Raw genomic sequence first — 19,592 nt, 5'->3', positions numbered from 1 at the left:
GTAACCCAGGCTGAATGCTGTGAACCAGGTTTGCGACAAGAACACATCAAAACTGGCTGGCAGGATCAAGGACACCCAAGTCAAGGGAATAGGAAGGAAGTTTAGAAGGGGGCCCACCAACCCCAAGTACCTTCAAAAGGAACTGCTACGTGGTAAATCCCAAGTGGTCCCTCGAGGCTTGCTTCTTCATGGAAGAAGGTTGCATTGAGTCCTGCCACTTCAAAGGTCAGCCCCTCCGGGATGCCATGAGCCACCGAGACATTGACCAGTAGGTCTTGTCCAAGCTCCAAGTGGTCAGAACCCAAGGAGGCCTGTAGCCCTGACAGAGGCTCCATGAAGTAGACTGTGATGTTTCTGGAAGGTGCAGCGGTGGTGGTGTTGCTGGTGGCTCGGATCTCCAGGTGGTGTATCCCTGGGCCCATCCGTTGTTGGGCTGCTCTGTCCAGGGTCAGATTGTAGGGTAGCAAGCCCCTCGGCGTGGTGAACTCAGCCAGGGTTGTGTTACCCAACAGCACAGTGTAAGTTACCCCTGTTCCTATGTGTGGCAAGAAATATTTGAGAATGTTGGCAACAACCATGCCATAGATTGTACCGAGATAGTCAAGACTCAAGCTCTGAGGTCAGATTTTTGGATGTAGATAGGGACATGGTATTGCCATAAAGACATATGGAAGGATAAGATCCAACCCCAAGTATTAACAGTGATTATCTCTGAGTATTGTGTATATGAATGATTTTTCTTTTTGGCTCCTCTCTGCTCATCTGCACATTCTAATTTATACTATGCATGTGTTAACCATAAACTTAAAGGTTTGTAATAGAGATATGAGAACATTTTGTTGACAGGTTTGTCCTTGGAGAGAGGAAGGCTAAAAAGGGAGCATCTCCTGAGGCATGGCTGATTTTTATGCGTAAGAATTAGCCTCCAGTCTTGTTCTAAGTAGGAGGAATAGGTGAAGTTTCCTTCCACCTCCATGGCAGACTGCCTGCAACCCTGCTCAACAGGAGCACTCAGCCTGTCCACAGTAAGATGGGGCTCCCTTATAGGTCGGGACTGACAGTCCTAACTGGATGCTAAATATTGTGGTTGACTCCTAAATCTGATTTAAACTACCAAATTAGGATTCTCTCCAATAGAAACCAAGCAATGTATTTCTTGTTTGAGTGATGATGATGATGTAGCTGATGCTGCCAAGAGTGATGTTAGCCCTCTGACTCTCATGTTTACTGCTCCCTCTCCCCACACTTGGTGAAGAGCAGGCACTCAATTATATTTGTGGAATGAAAAAATAAATGAAGGGTTATCTTAGGCTTCCCAGGGGTACATAGCAGCCATCTTCAGCCAACAAGCACACCAGAACAGAGAGGAGCCCATGTTTAAGGAGTGCCATGTTTAAGGACCCGCGATGGCTCTATCAAGTCACTGCTGACTGAGGTTCCAGGAGCTGTGAGGTCAGACTGAGTCATGTCCTCACCTCTGCAGCTCTCTGCCACGTGGTTTACCTCAACAGGCTTCTGTCCAGATCTCAAATTAGACCTTTGCCTGCAGGAAAGATGCTGCATTGGTGAGGATAGGGTTGGTAGGGTCTCCATTGAGAAAAGGGATGATATTCAGAATATTCAACAACTGAAACTGCATGGGTCCCAACCAAATAGGTTGGATGTTCTGATAAATCAGAATGGACACTGTGACCAATCAGAATAGATGCTCTGACTGATCGGAAGGGACACCTTGCCTAATCAAAATGGATGCGATGACCAATCAGAATGGCCTCTGTGACCAATCAGAAAAGAAACTGACCAATCAGAGCAGACACCAGCCATAACAGCAGCTGTGGCTATAGCAGAATGTGTCACCAAATAGCAGTCCTGATCAGGGGAGCATCATTGTGCCAAGCTGGTCAATGCTGGCCACACTGAGATGGGCTCAGGCCCAGCTGGTAGCTCTCCCGGTCTTCTCCAAGTTCCCCCAACAAGGAGTGACTTGGAAATTCAGTTCTTCTGATGGGACTGTGGGCATGCAAAAAGAGCATTCGGAAGAATGAGAGCTTCACTAGCTTACTAGTCTTATGACTTTGAACAAATTTCTGAACCTTTCCTCCATTTCTTCATCTGTAAACTGGAGATAACAGTAGTACATACTGGGTGGGCTAGTAATAAAGCATTTAGACCAGTTCTGGGCACACACTAGGTGCTAATAAATGGATAGCTAAAAAACCGACTGAATACATGAATGCTGTTAGTATTTACTAAAGCCTGGGAATTGGATGGATAGATTTGGAGAAAATCAAGGTGGCCCTGACCTTGACCATTTCTGTAGACTCACCTCCATCAAGTACCACTTGAACCCACAATGGGTCCCCAAAGACGGTGCGGCAGAGAGGGCTGGCTCCTGACATGGACAGGCTGGAGCACCCTGTCACACTGAGCCTCTCCATCTTGTCTCGGATTGTCACATGCTTCTGGGCCATCACATGCCACTCAGTGGTTGTGCACTCAGCAAACACAGTGAATTCCCCAGGGGCTGTGAACTTGTGGATCACACTGCTGGATGAACTGCCGGCAAAACTCAGTGTTACCAGTGTTGAGGACACAAACACATGCATTCACATATGTGTGCACACATGCACTCACCCACCTCACATTCTCCTGCTCTGCAAAGACAAATAGACAATAGATGAAGAAAGAGATACTACACAACCAAGCTCTTGGTTTTCATGAAGGTCTTGGTGTTCATGAATGTCTGGAACAGGTGGGAATGAAAGAAATAGCACTGCCCACCAGGAAGTTGAATATTTGGTTACAAGTCCTTTTTCTGCTATTTATTCCTTCTGTAGCTCACCTAAATCCCCTCTCTGGGTCTTCTTGCATACTATGCCTCAGCCTACCACATTTTCCCCATGTGTAAAGTGGGATCCTATTCCAAATGTATCAGAATTATGGGTATGTTTTGCTTCTCACTTTCCCAAGGGGACTAATTAAAAATCTCTAACATGGCCTATAAAGACCCACATGATCTGCCTTCCTGCCTTCACCCCTATCTCCTGCCATGCCCCTCTAATTGTATGTCCACTAAAACCTTTTCAGTTCCTGGGATGTGCCACTTCCTGTCTGCTGGTCTTTGCTGGGAAGGCTCTTACCCACCTCTGCTCATACTCAAGCTGCCCCTTCTGTTCTCAGCTTAAACATCACTTCCTCAGGGAAGCCTTCCTTAGGTTCCCTAAAAAAGGAAATGCCATAGCTTCACTGCTTCTCCTGGGGGACACTCATCCCTTGTGTGGTTGCTCAGTCACTCTCATTCTCCCCCCACTAGGCTGTCAGCGCAGACAGTATCTGTCTAATTTTTTATTATAAACCTGACATCTAGCTCAGCACCTGGCACATAGTAGATGCTGAGAAAAATTTGACAAGTGAATGTATTTTTGAAAAAGCTTAGAAAACAGTGACCTGACTTTTGGTGCTGACCATGGAGTAAGCCCACCATAGTCTATTGCTTCCATTGATTACAACTAAAAACCTGGGTAGAATTAAAAAAGAAACTTTCTGAGGATTCTGAAAAGTAAACAACAGCATACAGGTGGGGGAGAAAAATAAAAACTTTAAGAATTACCTACAAAGATGAGGTTTTCTTGTTTCATGTATTTTCTTTCTTTCTTTTTTTTTTTTTTAACCTCCTTTATCTCTTGGCTTTGTCCCTAGGGTAGCCTGAGTCATGAAACTGCACAATGAATGAGGTAAACAAAAACCTCAAGAGAAATCCTCTCTGGTTAGCCAGAGAACCAAGAAAAGGAGACCTAGTGAGCCCAAGAGCACAGGGAAAAATACTTGTTTTTGTTTTGGGTTGTTTCTCTTTTTTCTCTCGTGGCCCTAATCCAGACTGTCCTCTCTCTTGGAGCTGCACTGACTGCATAAGGTGATGCAGACACCACATCCCCAAGAGAAAACCCATCTTCCTATCCAGAGGAGCAATGAAAAGAGACCTGTGGGAGCTAGAGATTGTAGGGGAAACTCTAAAAAAGAGAGTTTTGGAGATGAGGATCCCCAACTTCTATGAACAACCCAGCACGAACTATGAGCTCACCCATAAATTATGCACGTGCAAAACAGACTCAAAGACACACAGCCAAGGCTTTGTTTGAATCAAACTACAATATAAACACCACTCTGAGTGGCACATGAGTGGAGCAGACCCAAACGGTTTTGGAAACTGAATCGACATGGGAACCATTGCTCACAGAAGGCAAGTCATAAAGTGTGGTCTGAATTTAACTGGGTAGTTTGCCTGCTGAAACAAAATAAAAATCCATTTTACAGAGGATTTTAACAAGATCCAGAGTCTCAGAACCTAATATCAAAATGTCCAGAATACAATCCAAAAATTGCTTGATATATAAAGAATGAGGAAAACGTGATCCAATCTCAAGGGAAAACATAATAAATGTCAGCCTTTAGACTACTCAGAGGTTGGAATTATCAGATAGACTTGAAATCCTCCATTATAGCCATGCTCCATGACATAAAAGTAGACCCTATTTAAATGAATCGAAAGCTAGACATCCTGAGTAGAGAAACAAACTATTTTTTTAAAATGGAAGTTTTAGAAGTAAAAAACAATACCTGAGATGAATTCATTGGATGCCTGCAACAGCAGAATAGTCACAACAGAGGGAAGTCAGTGAACTTGAACATAGAGCAAGAGAAAACCTCCAAGTTGAAAAACAGATATTAAATAACTGGAAACATTAACAAAATATTAAATTTTTAAAAATGAGCAGAGCATCAGCAATCTGTGTGACAATATCAAAAGATAAAATATTTGTATCATTGGAGTACCAGTGAGAAGAGAGATTGGTGTAGAAAAACATACTGAAGAAATAATGGGTGAAAACTTCTCTAGTTTGGCAAAACATATATTTAAAGATTCACGAAGCTCCATGGAACCCCCCCCCCCCCAAAAAAAAGGAAAAAAGTTAAAACCATGCCTACACATATAGTAATCAAACTCCTGAAAATCAAAGATTAATGAGCCTGGAAAAAATGGCACATTACACGTAGATGTGAGTGACTGTAGATTTGTCCCTCAGAAACCATGGCAGGCAGAAACTAGTGGCAACATCTTTAAGAAAAGACCTGTTGACACCTAATCCTATATCTAGCAGAAATGTCCTCCAGGAAGTGAAGCAAAATAAAGACGTCAAGACATTCTCAGGAATAAAGAAATCCTCTAAGAGAATTTGTTGCTAGAAAATCTGCCATAAAAGAAATGGTTAAGGCAGTTTTTCCAGCTGAAGGGAAATGATACCAGAGGTGAACTTGGAATTTCAGGGATAAAGGGAGAGCCCAAGTAATGGTTAAATATTTTGGTAAATACATAGATTTCTTTTCTCCTCTGAAGTTCTTTAAATGTGTATGACTTTTGGAAGGGGTTTTCAATGTATGTTAATGTCCTACCTAGGACAATTATTATATAAAGGAGGATGGACAAAGGGACCTATATGTCAGTAAGACTTCAACATTTTACTGAAGTCAAATATTAACTCCATGTAGATAGTGAGAGGTTGGATATGTGTATTGTAATCCCTGAAGCAACTACTAAAAAAGTGGTAAAGAGAGCTATAACCCAAAAAGTTAATAGATATGTTGAAATAGAATACTAAAAATATTTAAATTCTCCAATAAGACAAGAAAGGAGAGGAACAGAGGGAAAATAAACAGAAGGGCAAAGAGAAAACAAATACAAAATAGTAGACCTAAATCTAACTATATCAGTAATTACATTACTTGTAAATGGTTGAAACACTCTAATTATTATGCCAGATGGGATTTAAAAAAAAAAAAAAGTCTCAACCAAAGACTTTCTACAAGAAGTCCACTTTAAATATGATATAGATATGTTAAAAGTACAAGTATAGAAGCCACGCCAGCAGACACTAATCAAAAGGATGCTGGATTAGGCTTTATTAATATCAGATTATATAGTTTTCAGAAGAAAACACTAACTCTTTAGAGAAAGTGAAGGATGGTTTTGAATAGCAAAATCTGGGCTGTTTTTCAGGGATCTGTCTGGAAGAAGCAACTCATTCCATTCCCTGAACTCTGCTGCCAACTGAAATTGCCCAGAACTAAAAGGCAGAGAAGCAGATTTTTCCTGATTTGTCTCCCAATGAGCTCACCCAAGGGAGGAGACAACAAAGTGGCTTTTAGAAATTGCTGCCAACGAAGGGAAGATATTCTCAGAGTACAAAGCAACGGAGGCAACAGCTAAACATTTTGTTATGATGCTGTGAGCCAGCAATTCCACTCCTGGGTGCAAACCCAACAGAAATATGTACATATGCACACCAAAAGACATGCATTCATATGTTCACAGCTGCACGATTTGTAATTACCCAAATGGAAAAGCATTCGAAAGGACTACCAACACTAGAATAGATAAGTAAACTGAGGAATGTCCATACAATGGAATCATACACAGGAATGAGAAACAAGAAATCACAGTTATACACAACAATATGGATAAATCTGAAAAAAGTACTATTGAGAGGATGTCAGATACAAAAGAGAGTACACTTCATGATTCCATTTCTAGAAGTTTCTAACAGGTCACACTGATCAATAGTGGTAGGAATCAGTACCCTTGGGAGCCTGTGGAAGATTCCTGGGCGACTGGTCATGTTTTGTTTCTTGGTCTGAGTGCTGGTTACATAGGTGTGTTCACCATATAGAAGTTAACTAAGCTCTGGTTTTGTGTGTGTGTAGTTTTTTGCATGTATCTTATGCTTCAATAGAAAATTTAAAAATTAGTTTAAGACACTGTGACTCACTGATCTGTACATGCTGCTCGGTAGTTGATATTAATGGGATGCAGCTGTTCTTTAAAAAATAAAATGGAGAAGAAGCTCCCCTCCCCCCCTTTTTTTATCTTTGCTTATAATGTCCAATTGTTAGGAATACCAAGGTCTGGGTCATTTTGTTAATGTCACTCACAAGTTGCTAGCCATCTTGGTAGATGAAGCCCCCGACCAGATCAGGCAGTGTGGTGGAATGGAAAGGCTAAGGAAGCTTCCTCCATCACCTGCATGACCTAATGTCTCAGCGCCCTTGTCCATGCAGTGAGGCGACAGCCATTCCTGGCTGGGTCATCATAGGGTTTACATGAGACTATGGCTGAGTAAGTACCTGGCATGTAATAGATTCAAATATTTGGTTGGTTTTTTTTTGTTTGTTTGTTTGTTTGTTTTTTTGTATAATAGGATGACATTTATCCTACTTAGCCTCTTAAAAATACCATCTACTTCTATGTAATATGAAAGTAATGGCAACAGTTACCCATTTCTAAGAATCAACTCTGTGCCAGTTCTTTTCTTCTTTGTAGTCCCATTTAGCCCTTAAAATTACCCAGTGACTATTAGCAACACTTGGAATAATATTAACAATCACATATCATGTACTGGAATGGCCTGAAGATTCTTATATATCCCCTGTCATGGATGCACGTCACCCAGAGTCTGCCCTTCAAGACTGAGGGCTGCATCCCCCAGCACTCTGGCATGTAAGTGGCGGAGGGCTCACAGCTGAATCTATCTCCCCTTTAGCCAAAGGGAGCTGCCTCCCCTAAGATGTCATCCTGCATCCAATGGCAGCCCAATGCCAGAGTACAAAGGTTCTGCTCTCTTTTCTCAATAGAGACAGGTCCCCCAGCTCTAGAGTTCTCTGTAGGGATTGGAGGGGCCTGGATTGCTAGTGCATCCCAGTCCACCTTCTGCCCCTGCTCCATCCTGGTATCCCGCAGGAAACCTGCTGCACCCCAAAACAATTTTCTGGTACCCAAACTACATATTCTCTTAAAAACAATTTCTCTAAACTGGCTGGCATCAAGGCTCTTCATCAGTAGACCCCTTCTGAGTTTTCTAGCATCATTTTTCATACTCTCCACACACCCCTGAACTCCCGTTGTAGTAAGCTGCTCTGTGTTATGGGAGGAAGTTACACCCTTTGACATCCTTGACTTCATTTTCTCTACTTCCACTGCTCCTGCCTGATTCCCCTGAAAGACTTCAGTCTTTTGTGACCATCACCTTCCACATAATTCCTTTGATCCTCCCAACATCCTATGTATATCTAGGCCACTCTAATTTTTGTGTTGTCTTGAGAATTATCAATTTCCAGTGAAATCCCCTCCTGCAGACTCAGCTATGTGCAGAGGCAGCTCTGAACAGACCCAAGAACGACAATTCCCAGATCTGTCGGTAGGTGGTGCTGCGTTACCCAACGCTGGACAAGGACAAAGTTCACCTTAGCGAATTGTCCCGTAAGGCACATAATTAATTTCAGAAACCTAGAAAGTTTTTCCCATAACAAACAGTAAAGCAAAACAGCCTGACGTTCAAATGAACACAAGACATGGGGAGGGCAAGGCAAGAAGGAGCTTCTAAAGGAGAAATCCTTTGACTTTTATTATACTGTTTCTATTTGAGATTGGATTCCCCCCATCAGCTCATGTGATTTGTCTACAACAGAGCAGAAGTGTCTGATTTAGGTCTTAGCTTAACAAGGAGTTAAGCAAAAGAAGGGTTCTGTACAAACACATAAAAGCACGGGGACGTTCACACAAGGTATGTTACTTCTCTGTACTTAAAATTCATGCCATTTTTAATCTCATATTCTACCTGAGGTTGCTAGTGCTGGTAAGTATCAGAAATTTCTGTCCGAAAGCTAACAAAAATGATAGAAGAAGGTGGGCAGGTAGTTTTAAGGTCCAACAAGTTTTTAAAAATTAGATGAAATTGGACGATTTGAGAGGCGTGATGGCAGAGGGTATCACCATCTATTTCTTTTGGAGAGAAAAAAAACAAAAACAAAAACAAATCCCAGTGGCTTTGGCTTCAAGTTAATGCCCAGAGGGATTGCAAGTGTAAAACACTGATTATTGTTTCTCTTTGATTATAAAAAAAAAAAAATTAATCACAAAGAATCCAGAGAGCAAGATGACAAACACCCTTCACCTCACCATCCAGAGTTGACAAATACTGACATTTTGTCCCACATGCTCCCATTTTTAGCTACTGTTTGTTTATTACTGGAATGTCCTTGTGTAACTGAAGGTCTTAGCAGGGTTACTGACAGTCAATTTTGATTAATGCCAAATGCAAGTTGTCTAAAATTTGGGGACTGGAAGATTGTGTAGCTGAGCATTTATTGTTTATTCAATGAAATGATAGCAAGCAAGAAGAAACCTGCAGAGCAAGGCCGTGGCTATTTGTGTCACTTAAACATTTTCTTCCCCAAATCATCTTCACATGTAATTTCTCATTTTACTCCATGAAACTATCAAGGCCATCCATATAAATGTGACAGGGAAGGAAATGGAAACCCAAGACCAGGGATCGTCTTGCACGTGTTAGCAGCAGCTAGGACTAGAAGAACCTTAGCTTCCGGACATGCCATTTTATTTGGCAGCATGGCAGGATGTGTGAGACTTCAGAGTACCATTGGGTTTGAAACTAGCGTACACTGGGGCAGATCTGGGCCATACACAAGGCTGGCCCTCTCTTGGCCTCACCCCACTCAGGGCTTCTAGCAATGCCGAGATTGCACGGGGCTAGATTTGGACCCCCTGGCTCCCACAAGGTAGAGCTACACGTATTTTGGAGTTAGGAGAGGGGCTTATGGGCCTCTATGATTTCCCTGGGAATTCATGTTGAACTGAGGACCCCTGTAAGAAGCCCCCAAACCCAATGAGGATCTGGAAATTCTGAAACATTTGGGGGCACCCTGCAGAGCAGAATGGAGCTTACCCCAGACCCAGGTAGGACTTTGAAATGTTATGAATTGGGTTCGGCTACTATCAGGTTGGGGAAGCTCTGGCCCCTAGAGGATGCAGAGTACAGGCTGCATCCTGTGTAATCCACCAGGGGCTTCAGAGCCTCAGCTTTGATGCCAGACAATCCTGGCTTGCACCACCATGCTGCCACTCACGAGCTGCATAGCTTGGGCAGTGCTGCTATATACCTCTGAGCTTCATTTGTTTTGTCTGTAAAAACAAGATGATAATTACCTAGCTCAACACCATCTAATAGAACTACAATGTGAGACATACAGAAATACAGTGTATGTTCTGATAGCCATATTGAAAAAGTAAGAGTAAGTCAAATTAATTTTAATACCTTATTTTCTTTAACCCAATATATCCAAAATACTTTCATTTCAACATATAATCAATATAAAAACGTTAGTGATATACTTTACATTTTTTATGGGAAGTTGGAGGGGAAAACTTAATCTTCAAAATCCTGTGTGTATTTTATATTTACATCATATGTTAAGACCTGCCACACTCACTTCAAGTGTTCAGTAGCTCATGTGGTGGGTGGCTGTTCTATTGGAAAGCATAGCTCCAGCCGATAGGGTTGTAGTGAGGGTTGAATGAGATTTTATGTGAAAGCTCCTTGGCTGGACTGTTTTTAATATCGCTACTATTATTTTTTATTATTCTTGCCAACAGAAAACATTCCTACACTCAGGTGAGCATTTTCTTCACCTCATCTGCTAAATCTGCTAAAACTGACTCCTTGGACAGTGGCCCAGGAGAGATTCTACACAGAGCCAAGACGTAAGGACCCAGCTCTTCATGACTGTTCATGTAGCCTCTATAATAAGAAAACCTGTGAGTGCCACTTACTCCCATTCTTATACGTTTGCCCAAAGGTACAGTGGCTCTGCCATTCCTTTCATCAACAGGTGGAGTCCATTCTTCACCTGTTGAACCTGGTCTTGGCCAGTGAACCTGTTTTGGCCAATGAGACATTAGAAAATGTGACACAAATAGAGATTTGAAAAATGCTTGCACATTAGGTCTTGTTCTTGCTTGCTGCTAGAAACCCTCAGACACCATGCCAGTGAGGCTAGGCCAGCCTGTTGGGTGATAAGCATCACATGTCCCTGGCCAATATTCAGCTAACCACCAGACATGCAGGTGAGGACTTCTGAGGCCATCCAGCCCCAGTTGAGCTGGCCCACATAAGCAAAGCCACCTAGCTTATCAAAAGAACCATGAGAAATAATATTATTGTAAGCTACTAAGTTTTGGGATGTTTTGTTATGCAGTAGAAACTGACTGATACATCCTGAAACAAGACTCAGAGATTCCTCTTACCTGGGGGGGTAGTAGGGATCGAAAGTGTGGCCATCTCCCGTACTAATTATACATGACAGATTTCCAATGTAGGGAGAAAGGAGCCATGTCAGGGAGATGGTGACATTGTCAAAGATGAAACTCTCATTGGACACCATCAGCTGCAGGCCTGCAGACCAAAAAAGGGAAATACTGTGTGCCATCAGAAAGCAAAATTGCATGTTTTTGTTTAAAACTTAGTCTCCTCTATCCACCTGTCCATCCTTAGGTGGGGCTTTTAAAGATTTTTTTTAAGTTCTTTTGAATTTTATTTTTCATTCATAGGTAATAGGTGACCAAGGTACAGAATTTGACATTTTTATAAAGGATGTAGAGTGAAAAGAAAGCTTCCCTCCCTTCCTTCCTTCAGCCCCCTCCCCACCAGAGGCAATCATTGTTACCAGTATCCAGAGTCACCTTCTAGGGATATCTTCATATTCACAAGCACATACATATTTTCCTATTTATACAAGTGGTACATGATATATACAGTTACTTTGACACTTTCCTTTTTTTTCACTTATTGTATCTTGGAGATTGTTCTATATGAATTTAGTTAGAGTTGCCTTGTTCTTTGTAATAGCTGCACAACGTACCCTATTTAACCAGGATTCTATTGATTATCTAAATATATTTTTATTATGTTTAAAAATACAAAATGCAAAGCTCCTTTAGGAAAATCTGCTTGGCTAAGGTGGCTAATGATTCATTGTAAGCCATTTAGCAGACATTAAATTTTACAAAACCTGACCTTTCAAAGTTGGCATGGAGGATGAGGAGGGGAATAGAATTTGTTGGGGCTTCACACAGCCCTGGGCTAATTTGTGCAGCACGATCTTTCCGTTTCCAAGCACAGACAAGGAAGGCAATTAAAAGGACTTTCCTGAGTTGTTGCCATCCTGATTCACAGCTACCTGAGGAAACCTGGACCATGGCTAGTGCCCTTTTGGGCACTGTGGCAGCAGGCACGGGGTTGGGGGATGCTGGATAAGTCTCTCCATTTACAAATCAGAAACATTGAGTTCAGAACACACCAATTCACAAGGGAGCAGGATTTTTGAAATCAAAGTTGGGGCAAAAATTTAGTTCAGGGTCTCCAGACCCAATATACCCCCTGGCCTAAGCAATGCGTCTGTCCAGTGTCAGCCACACTGTGACTGGCAGATCTCCAGAGGGCACCCTTTGTTCATTAGCAAAACCACCAGATGGAAAGTGCTGCCAAATCACATGGTCTCCTCTTCCCAGAAAACAAATGAAGACATCTCAGTCACTCTCATTTCACCCAAGCGTGTCTAGTAAACTAATGCTGCTGGTGAAAGCTGTCCTCTCCTCTTCTCTGTGCGGTCCTCCCTTCTCCATCCATAGACCCTGCTCTCCCAGATGGCCCCTGGAGGCCCCAACAGTCCCTGACTCACTCTTTCCCTTCAGAGCTCCCTGCCCATCACTCATGCCCTCAATAGAAGGTGCTGTTGTGACTAATTGGACAATGGCATAGGGGAAGTGGCACTCACAGATACTCTTAGTGGGAATATAAATCAATGCAGCCATTTTTTGGAGTGTAGTATCTATTAACATATAAAAAGCGTACACCCTGTGACCCAGCATTCCCTCTACTAGGGATCAGTCCTCTAAAAATAATCAGGCACATGTCAAGATATATGCACAAGAATGAGTGCCGCAGAGTGGTATTTAACAACAAAAAATCAGAAGCAACCAGAGGACTGGTCCAATACATTTGACATAATCTTATGATGGGATCCTATTCAGCCATTAAAAGAATAAGGTAGTGACTTGGATAGATGTCCAGGATATGTTATTAAGTTAAGGAAATTGAGCTATAAACTAATGCATTTAACATTATATTTTACGCATATACATTCATACACAGTCATGTGTAAAAACAGTTTAAAAAGCAGAGAAGAACTTATTCTGAACATTGAACAGTGGTTTCCATAAGGAGAGTAGGACTGTAGAACTGAAGGGAGGGGCTCTATCTTCTTGATTTGGACAAACTTTTATAAAGTGTAGTAATACGGGTTATTTTTATAGCTTTCAAAATTTGTTATTTTAAGAAGTCCCCGGTGTTCTAAGATGTAACTTCTTGGCAGGGTGATGTTTAGTGGGTGTAGGGTATGTAAGTGCGACATCTTTTGATTTTTTTGAGTCAAGCAATGTTGGTCTTGTCTGGATATTTATTGGGTCACTCCATGAAATTTAATCTGAAGCATCCTGGGAGTTAAAAATATATATATTCTTAATATGTATTAATATATTTAATATTTATATTAAATCATATATTTAATATTATATAATATATTTTATATTTACAATATTAAACATATTAATATATTATAGTATTAATTAATTTTAATCTCTATATTAATATATTAAATATTAAATATATTTTTAAACTTCTGGCTTGATAGCTCGTTTCTGCAATAGGAGCCTCAAACTCTTTACCCCACAAGGCTAAGCCAGGTGGGGAGGTCAGGCTGCAGGGAATCAATAGTGAGGAAAGATTGGCCCCCGAGGGTAGTTGCTCCCTCTGTTCCAAGTGGGGCTGGACTTGGTGTGGAAATAAGGGAACTTGCACGTACTGGCAAGATGGGGACTCACCTTCCTGGCACTGGTACTGCACCCATAGGTAGCTGCCCTGGGTAGGGCACAGGTCTCCAAAGTAGGTCCCATCTGCTGCCACCTGGCATACCTGCAGCCCCTGGCACTGGCCTGGGAAGTGCCCGAATCCCAGCAGGAGCAGGAACAGTGTGAAGGACAAAAAAGGGACAGGTTCAGACAGAGATGAATGACCTCTCATTCATTTATTCACCCACCATCCCCCCACCCCCAGTGGATATCTGCTGGTATCTACTGAAGACCAGACACTGTGCTAGGTACTGGGGGGAAGAAAAGTAGGGTTTTTGCCCTCAAGCAGCTCAGGGTCCAGCACAGGGGTTCTCAAATCTTAGAATATACCAGAATCTCCTGGAGGGCTCTGGAAGACACAGATTTCTAGACCCTTCCCCCCCCCCCCGGGCTTCTGATTCAGTTGATATGGGGGACAGTGTAAGAATTTACTTTTCTAACAAGCTCCCAGGTGATGCTGATACTGCTGGCCTAGGCACCCCACTTTGGGAACCACTGGTCCAGTAGCATCCAGTCAGATGGCCTAAGTGGGAACTTAGATTTTGAGAACTGGCAAAAAGGGAAAAAAAAATCAGGAATCTTATCTAGGTGCCCACAGGAGAGAGACATGTGGAGAGCCCAGGCCAGAAACTTCAGGTCATCCCAGCACCTCTCCCTCGTGCCCATGCAGATGAGTGGCTGCCTACAAAGAAGCCTAGGTGGAGGACAGGTAGGTGCTGCACACCTGGTTATAGGCCTGAGCTCCCATTTCCTTGCTGGATGTCATCTGGAACCCACCCTTAACTCCTACAGCCATTCTCTGGTCCTTGTACATGGCTCAAAGCCAGCAATGGGGTGTCAGATCTGTCTCACACTTGAACTCTGATCTCTCCATCAGCCTCATCTCTGGCTTCTAGCCAGAGAAATTTCTTTGCTTTTAAGGGGTCATGTGGTTAAATTGTGCCCATTTGGATAATCCAGACTAGGAACCCATAATTAGGTCTGCAAAGTCCCTTTGCTGTGTCAAGTAACATATTCACAGGCATGGTATCTCATCATACTAAGTTCCAGGGATTAGGGTGGCAAATCTTGGGGGCCATACTTCTGCCCATCCCTAACCATAAGAGGGCAGAGTGCTTTTCATCCTCTCTCTGACTGCAGCTCCCTCTGGATAAGCGCCCTCTCATGGTCCTCACTTACACAGGGCAGCCTGGACCATGATCCTAGCACCTCCTGGATGGTCCTGACTTCTGATTTTGATAAGATCATCCCCTCTAAGTCATCCCTCCAGCCCTTAGGTGTGGTAGTGGCTTTCCATTGCTGCTAATCTCAGAGTTATATCTTTATCCCCTGTTTGACTTCTCAGCACTTCCATACTTGATAATCAATTCCCTGCATTGAATTTCCTCTGCTGAAAGACCTAGCATGATTTCTGTTTTCCTAAAGGGATCTAGCCTGATACACTCCTCAATCAGAGTTCTGTACCCCTACTATCTGCATTCACAGCCCTAGACTACACTTTCCAAGAGAGAGGAAGTATTTTGTTTTGTTTTTGTTCACTGCTCTATTTCCACTCCAGTTCACAGAACAGTACCCAGCACATGGCAGGTACAAAGTAAGTCTTGCATAAGTAAACACATAACACCTCTGCTCCTTTCTGTTGTGGCATTGAGCATAGTGCTAGGTGATTGCTTGTGTTCATATCTCTCTCCCCATTTGACTGCGAGCTCTTTGAAAAACAGACTATTTGATTGATTCCTTTATCCACAGAGCCCAGGATAGAGCCTGGCACGATGTTGGGCTCAAAGAATGTTTACTGGCCAACTGACAGTGAATGAGTGAGTGTGGCACTTAGATACAAACAGATTTCCCTGGGATCCTGCCCAGCTCTTTTCCTCTGACCCCTCCCAGAAGGATGCAGGGTTCTTCTCCAATGTGCTTTCTGGGAGGTGGCTGCAAGGTTTGGAAACTTGCATCTGGGCCTTTGCAGAAATAGCCCACTAGGTCCCCTCAATGCCTCCATGAGGGAGGCACATCCATCAGCCCACCTAACCCAGACCTTCCCCCCTCAGAGGGGCCACAGCCTCAGGAATGTCAGTGCAACAAGAAGAGTGCATGGGAACCAAGGAGCTGATTGCAGCATTTCCTTCCTTCACACCTGCTCTAAGGAGACCAGGGACAATGTGGGCCAGACGTGGAATGGAGAAGAACAAATCACTGTCCCAGGGAGACGTGGTACACTTTCCCAAACTGGGGTCGAGGCTGCTTGGCAGGTCCTGGAAGTACAGGGCACACCTCCCTGAATCTCCATGGGCCCTTTGGGCAGAGGCAGAGCCACTCAGTGAATTGCCGAGAGGCTCTACATGGTGTGGTACTGACACTCCCTTGTCCAAGGGGGGCACAGAGAAGCTAAGTCATTAGCAGAGGGTCACAGAGGAGATTCAACCTGAGGCCCCAGAGCTTCTAGCTTGGACACAGACTGCTGTGTCCTCACTTGGCCAAGAAGCAACAAACCACCTGCCTTCCTGGGACCTTATGGGCCTGATTCTACTAACCCAGCAAAGAGGAAGGAGGGCCCCTGTGTCCTGGACAATAGAGGTTTCTGAGAACTTTGCACCCCCCAGGAGGGTGCCAGGAGCCCCCATAACCCCTGAAACTGAACCCTTGTCATGAGGCAAATGCAGCTCAGAGGCAAATTTAATCTGATTTAGAAAAGCAAGGCCATGGAGAAGCTCTCCCACATGAACAATCGATGCTACTAGGAATGTGTATTTCAGGATTATTCATAATAGCAAGGATTGAGACATGACCCATTCCACTCTCAACAGAGAAGGAGACACATTATGATATAGTTATAAACTGGACTAAGTGAATAAACTAATACATGTATCAAAATGGATAATAGGAGATTTAAAGCTATACTCACTGCTATAATGAGGGGATGTTAAGCAAATATGACATAATGTTAGGATTTAAGAACAATGGGTAGTGAGTCTATGGGAGGTCAATAAAATATTTTTATTGTCTACATGCTTGGAGAATTTAGAAATTTTTAAAAATTTAAAAAAGAAAGCAATGTTTCTTGCACCCAAGTGGAGTGGGGAGCAGAATGCCTCCCTGGCCCACTGAGGTGGGTTTGCTAGCAGCTAAGGAGGCGAGCCATGTCCTCTTTGCTTCCCTACATGGTTCTGTGGGCAGAGACTGGCCTGTTTTCCTAATGTGGGAGGCCCAGATATGAAGATTGTTCAAGTCTTCCAGACCCCTTTTCTGGGTACCGGACACCAGGAACTGCCTTGCCCCCACAGCCAGAGCTGTCCTTGGGTTCCTACCTGCCACTTCATCCTTGACACTGGTCCAGCTGCATTCTTCCTCCAAGGGGCGTGCAGCACTCTGAGTGCAATAATGAGGGGTCTGGCGTCCGTAGATGGCGTCCTGGATCTGGATGACTTCCCCTGAGCCACAGTGCATGGTGGCATTGAGGCCGTCACAGGCCAGACTCTGGCCAACCCCTGTGACAAAGGGAAGGGGACACCTTAGGAGGGACCAGCTGTGGTCATGGCTGGACAAGTGCCTGGTTGATGGGAAGTGGAAGGTGTCAGGGGTCGGGACTGAGATGAAGGGCCACAGCAGGAGCCAGCTCCACAGTGATGAGAAATAGAACGTGGTGGGCATGAGCATGGCTCTGGAGCCAGACTGCCTGGGCTCAGATGCCGCCAGCCACGCCCTGGCTCTGTGACCCGCTGCTAATTACCTAGCTTCTCTGTGCCCCCCTTGGCACGAGAGAGGGTCAGTACCATACCGTGTAGGGTCTTTAGGAGGATTAAATGAGTTTTTACGTGCAGAGTAAGGGCGATACCAGTAGCCACTATATTCTCCTATTTTGAGTACCTTCCTTGAGCCTTATCTGAAAACAATGCCTGGCGTATGATAGATGCTAAACAAGCATTTGTAGAATGGATGAGTGACTTAGTGAGTCTTTGTATCAGTCCTAGAAGCTGGGTTACTAACCTCCCCACTAGGAACATCAGGCTCATGGGGGTCACTATGCTGAGACTTCAGGCCAGCTCCTGGTATGGGGTCCACGTTCAGTAACCATTTGTTGGAAAAGAACAATCTGGCTCAGATGAATATAGCCAGAAAGTAGGAAACTGGGTCCAAACTCAGGCCTGTCTGCCTGGTGGGAGTGCCACAGTGTAGGGAATGAGACCAAAATCTGTGTTCATTTCCTATGGCTGCTATACAAATTGCTAGCACTTTAATGTCTGAAGCCAGTACAAATCTATCATCCTCCAGTTATGAAGGTCAGAAGTCCAGAATGGGTCTTAAATAGGCTAGCATCAAGGTGTGGGTAGGCCTGGTTCCTTCTGGAGCCTCTGGGGGGGAGGGGGGAGAATGCTCCCTAGCCGTTTTCAGCTTCCAGAGACGCTGACATTTGTTGGATTGTGACTCCTTGATCTCCAAAGCCAGCAGCACTGCATCTGACCATCTCCCTCTGACCATGGACAAACCCGGGTTCAGGTCTTGTCATTGTCACTTCCCAGCTACGTGGCCTTGGGCAAGGAGCTTACCCTTTCTGAGCCTCACTATTCTTAGCTCTATAATGGGCCTACAATAGAATAGCAGAGGTGCTTCTACTGTGATGAATACACACAGAGTGTACAGCTCTGTGCCTAGAGGACCGGCTTGATACATATTAGCTGCTCATGGTGTGACCTCATACCAGTGGCTCCAAGGTCCTGGAAGCTGACAGATTCTGAGACAGGCTTCAGGTTGGGGCATAGAAGGGGGTGGCACTTTGGGAGGACTGTGACAAGAAGGTCCCTGAAGCTGCAAGTTTTCATAATTAGCCAGGCTGGGGGCCTACATGGCATCTATTTAAACCCAGATGGGGGAAATGGGGTAGGAGGCCCTGTAGGTGCCCAAACCCAGAACGATCCCTAAGAGCTAGGATTCTTCACTGAGGGGTTTGGAGACAGGGAGGGGGCTGAGCCCAGGAAGCCTGGAAACTTCTGTCAAGCCTGGCTTGAAAGTCAGAGGGTCATGGGACAGCTTGGGTGCAAGACCAGGGCACTATGCCAGGACCCTGCATGTCAGGCAGTACCCAGCATGGGGCCACGGGTTGCTCGTGCTGAAGCTTTTACACAGAGGCCCCAGGGAAGGGTCTCCAGGGTGTAAAGGGGGTCAACCATGGACAGCAGCTAGGAAGGACACAAGAGCAGAGTGTGGGGGAATTTAGGAATCAGGGATGATGGGTGGTGAGACTCAGACCCAGTCTGGTCAGGGCAGCAGGAATCAAGGGTGAGTGAGAACAGCCTCCTGGGTCATGTCTCCTTCATTGGAAGATTGGAAAAAGAGAGTAAATAGAGCTGGGCATTTGCCACTAGATGCAGATATCTGAGAGGAAAAGAGGGTAGGAATGAGACTAGTAGTCAGGTTAGTAGGTAAGTGGATGGGGAGAGGCAGGTTGTGAGCTAGGGAGACAAAATGAGACAGGCACAGAATGCCACACAGATAGAGATGGGTGGACATTTAGGGAGACACAGAATTAGAGACACAGAGAGACACACACAGAGAGACCCCACAGAGACAGAGACACAGAGAAAGACAGAGATGCAGAGACAGACACACACAGAGGGACAAGGAGGGAGGCCCCACAACGGAGGCCAGCTCACCAAACTCGCAGATGAAGGCAAACAGCTGTGTGCAGTTGTCTGAAGCCGCCCACCCAAAGGAAGCGTCTCTCCTGATGTAACCACAGGTGTTGAGAACAGGAGAGGCCTGTTTTCCATGCCAGTGG

The 19,592-nt window shown here is 44.2% G+C and overlaps 1 long non-coding RNA gene across 1 annotated transcript in view; it reads left to right on the top strand.

Annotated features, from left to right (window-relative positions):
- LOC119871940 overlaps positions 1 to 715 on the top strand; it is a 47,563-nt gene extending 46,848 nt beyond the window's left edge. The window contains exon 3 of the long non-coding RNA XR_005360040.1: positions 10 to 715. This is a non-coding gene — a long non-coding RNA (uncharacterized LOC119871940). The remainder of the gene's footprint in view (positions 1 to 9) is intronic.
- Positions 716 to 19,592: the final 18,877 nt, after the last annotated feature.

The sequence above is a fragment of the Canis lupus genome, chromosome 5, assembly GCF_011100685.1.
Source record: "Canis lupus familiaris isolate Mischka breed German Shepherd chromosome 5, alternate assembly UU_Cfam_GSD_1.0, whole genome shotgun sequence".
Classification (NCBI taxonomy): Eukaryota; Metazoa; Chordata; class Mammalia; order Carnivora; family Canidae; genus Canis; species Canis lupus.
Note: the sequence above shows the minus strand (reverse complement) of the source record. Positions and strands in the feature narration are given on the sequence as shown.